Here is a 4401-nt window from a genome sequence, read left to right on the forward strand (position 1 = left end):
GCTGCCTAGAGAGAGAGAGAGAGAGAGAGATGGTTTATTCAGAAAATATCTTAACAGTCAGTGGTCTTTTTCTGTTGTTTCTTAATGTAACCGACTACCAGAGTTGGGTTGGTTCCTTTCGAAGTGTAATCTGTCACAGATACTAGTTATCTGTCCAAAATTGTAATCAGTAACGTAACTTTTGGATTACCCAAAATCCGTAACGTAATCTGATTACTTACATTTGGATTACTTTCCCTTTAAGAGGCATTAGAAGAAGACCAAAAAGATCCATCAAATGCATTTGGTGTGTCATCATTGTGGTCTCTGATTTGTGGTCGGAGTCGCTTAGGTGAAACAAGCAGAATTGAACTTCATTAAGAAAATAGAAAGGTGTCATAAATGTATTTTGTTTTATCACAAACATCCTTTCTAAATTTGAAAGTAATCTAATAGGTAATCTAGCTTTTCAAAAGTATCTGAAATCTGATAACAATATTTGTGTGCACTGCTGTGCTGTGACATCTAATAATGTGCATTGCCATACTGCTAATCCATGAGACTCAGTTTCAGTCCCCCCCCACACACACATACTCACACACACATACAGTACCAGTCAAAAGTTTGGACACACCGGTTTTTCTTTATTTTTTTACTCTTTTATACATTGTAGAAAAATAGTGAAGACATCAAAACTATGAAATAACACATACAGAATCATGTAGTAACCCAAAAAGTTTTAAACAAACCAAAATGTATTTTATAATTGAGATTCTTCAAACTTGCCACCCTTTGCCTTGATGACGGCTTTGTACGCTATTGATATTCTCTCAACCAGCTTCATGAGGAATGCTTTTCCAACAGTCTTAAAGGAGTTCCCACATATGCTGAGCACTTGCTGGGTGCTTTTCCTTCACTGTGCAGTCCAACTCATCTGAAACCATCTCAATTGGGTTGAGGTCGGGTGATTGTGGAGGCCAAGTCATCTGATGCAGCACTCCATCACTCTCATTCTTGGTCAAATAGCCTTTACACAGCCTGGTGGTGTGTTTGGGGTCATTGTCCTGTTGAGAAACAAATGATAATCCCACTAAGCGCAAAAAATGGGATGATATTTCGCTGCACAATGCTGTGGTATCCATGCTGGTTAAGTGTACCTTGAATTCTAAATAAATCACAGACAGTGTCACCAGCAAAGCACCCCCAAACCATAACACCTCCTCTTCCATGCTTCAAGGTGGGAACCACACATGCGGAGATCATCCCTTCATCTACTCTGCGTCTCACAGAGACACGGTGATTGGGGCCAAAAATCTCAAATTTGGACTCATCAGACCAAGGACATAATTCCACCAGTCTAATGTCCATTGTTCGTGTTTCTTGGCCCAAGCAAGTCCCTTCTTCTTATTGATGTCCTTTAGTAGAGGTTTGGTTGCAGCAATTTGACCATGAAGGCCTGATTCATGCAGACATTTTCCGCATTGACTGACCATGTCTTAAGGTAATGGTGGACTGTCATTTCTCTTTGCTTATTTGAGCTTTACTTGCCATAATATGGACTTGGTCTTTTACAAAGTTTGTCTATCTTCTGTATACCACCCCTACCTTGTCACAACACAACTGACTGGCTCAAACGCATTAGGATGGAATGATATTTCACAACAAGGCACACCTGTTAATTGAAATGCATTCCATGTGACTACCTCATGAAGCTGGTTGAGAGAATGCCTAGTGTGCAAAGCTGTCATCAAGGAAAAGGGTGGCTAGTTTGAAGAATCACAAATATAAATATGTTTTCATTTGTTTAACACTTTGTTGGTTACTACTTGATTCCATATGTGTCATTTCATAGTTTTGATGTCTTCACTATTATTCTACAATGTAGAAATAAAGAAAAGTCCTTGAATGAGTAGGTGTGTCCAAACTTTTGACTGGTACTGTACACCTACCCCTACAGTACGGTATGTAAATAGGATATTTATGTATTTCATTTTCAATACATTTGCAACTTTTCTAAAAACATGTTTTCGCTTTGTCATTACGGGGTATTGTGTGTAGATGGGATAGAATTGAATCCATGTTGAATTCAGGCTGTAACAAAACAAATGTGGAATAAGTCAAGGGGAATGATTTATCCCCCCTCTCCTCAATCACTAATTTACAGCAGAGAGAGAGAGAGGGAGAGAGAGAGAGAGAGAGACTAGCTCTACACCTGACAGCCACCTCTCCTCTAATCAACCATTACCTCTGAGCCCAACTCCTCTGGTAGAGAAGAATAAACATAGACCTCCACTCTGCATCATCCATTTCCTCTCCCCTTCTCTTCTCCTGTGCTGTCTCTCTCTCCATCCATCCCCCCCTCCCCTGCGTTCTCTCTGGCGATGAAGCAGTGGTGAAAGCCCGCACTTGAATAGTCTACTGTGACGGGCAGGGAGGTTAAGCTTCTTAAGCCTCACAGCTGGAGCGCTGCAGATATCAGCTCCTCGGTATTCCTCCATCTCTCTCTCTCTCTCTCTCTCTCTCTCTCTCTCTCTCTCTCTCACAGGCTCTTTCTCCCTCACTCTGTGCACTGCTTTCTCTCCCCATTTGATGCTCTCTTTTTCTGCCTCTGCTTCTGTAACCTCCCTACCCTCCATTACTTCGTCACTCTCCTGCTGGCTGTTCGTTCATCTTCCCTCTCTCTGTCTCCATCTCGCTCTCTTTATTATCTTTTATTGTAGACTTTTATTCCGGGTGCCAGTGTGACTGTAACTAAACAAATTTGCTACGTTTGGAAAACTGGTCACAAATCCAAAACATTGTGAGCAGGAGCTATTTTGGTTGTGAGGGAGGAAGTTCCTTTGAATAGGAAAGACTTGAAGAGTATCATCAATGTGCTGTCAGTATCAGAGTTAGAGACAGTGCTCTCTCTCTCTCTCTCTCACCCCCCTCTCTCGCTCTCTTTCTCTCTCTGTTTCTCTCTCGCTCTCTCTCACTCTCTTTATCTGTTTCTCTCGCTCTCTCTTTCTCTCATTCTCTCTCACTCTCTCTCTCCCTCTTTCTTTCTCTCCCCAGAAGCTAAAAGGCTGTCACAGCTGAAGCTCAACTGCAATCAGTCTCATCGGTGTGTGGCTGCTGGTCCTGACATGCCTCCAAGTCTCTGTAGTGATGGAGAAAAACAGAAAGAAAGATCTCCTGAAAAACAATGAAAGAAAGAAAGATGAAGAGAATGAGAGGGAGAGGGAGACAGAGAGAGCGAGAGAGTACCCTAAACTAGTTGTCAACACAATTAGACTCAACCAAATCATGAGAAAAAAAAGATAATTGCTTGACACATTGGAAAGAATGACCTACACAACAGAGCAAACTGGAATGGTATTTGGCCCTATACAGAGAGTACACAGCGGCAGAATACCTGACCACTGTGACTGTCCCTATACAGAGAGTACACAGCGGAAGAATACCTGACCACTGTGACTGGCCCTATACAGAGAGTACACAGCGGCAGAATACCTGACCACTGTGACTGTCCCTATACAGAGAGTACACAGCGGCAGAATACCTGACCACTGTGACTGTCCCTATACAGAGAGTACACAGCGGCAGAATACCTGACCACTGTGACTGTCCCTATACAGAGAGTACACAGCGGCAGAATACCTGACCACTGTGACTGTCCCTATAGAGAGAGTACACAGCGGCAGAATACCTGACCACTGTGACTGTCCCTATACAGAGAGTACACAGCGGCAGAATACCTGACCACTGTGACTGTCCCTATAGAGAGAGTACACAGCGGCAGAATACCTGACCACTGTGACTGTCCCTATACAGAGAGTACACAGCGGCAGAATACCTGACCACTGTGACTGACCCTATACAGAGAGTACACAGCGGCAGAATACCTGACCACTGTGACTGGCCCTATACAGAGAGTACACAGCGGCAGAATACCTGACCACTGTGACTGACCCTATACAGAGAGTACACAGCGGCAGAACCCCTGACCACTGTGACTGACCCTATACAGAGAGTACACAGCGGCAGAATACCTGACCACTGTGACTGGCCCTATACAGAGAGTACACAGCGGCAGAATACCTGACCACTGTGACTGTCCCTATACAGAGAGTACACAGCGGCAGAATACCTGACCACTGTGACTGTCCCTATACAGAGAGTACACAGCGGCAGAATACCTGACCACTGTGACTGTCCCTATACAGAGAGTACACAGCGGCAGAATACCTGACCACTGTGACTGTCCCTATACAGAGAGTACACAGCGGCAGAATACCTGACCACTGTGACTGTCCCTATACAGAGAGTACACAGCGGCAGAATACCTGACCACTGTGACTGTCCCTATACAGAGAGTACACAGCGGCAGAATACCTGACCACTGTGACTGTCCCTATACAGAGAGTACACAGCGGCAGAATA

Source organism: Oncorhynchus masou, chromosome 6 (genome assembly GCF_036934945.1).
Source record: "Oncorhynchus masou masou isolate Uvic2021 chromosome 6, UVic_Omas_1.1, whole genome shotgun sequence".
Lineage (NCBI taxonomy): Eukaryota > Metazoa > Chordata > Actinopteri > Salmoniformes > Salmonidae > Oncorhynchus > Oncorhynchus masou.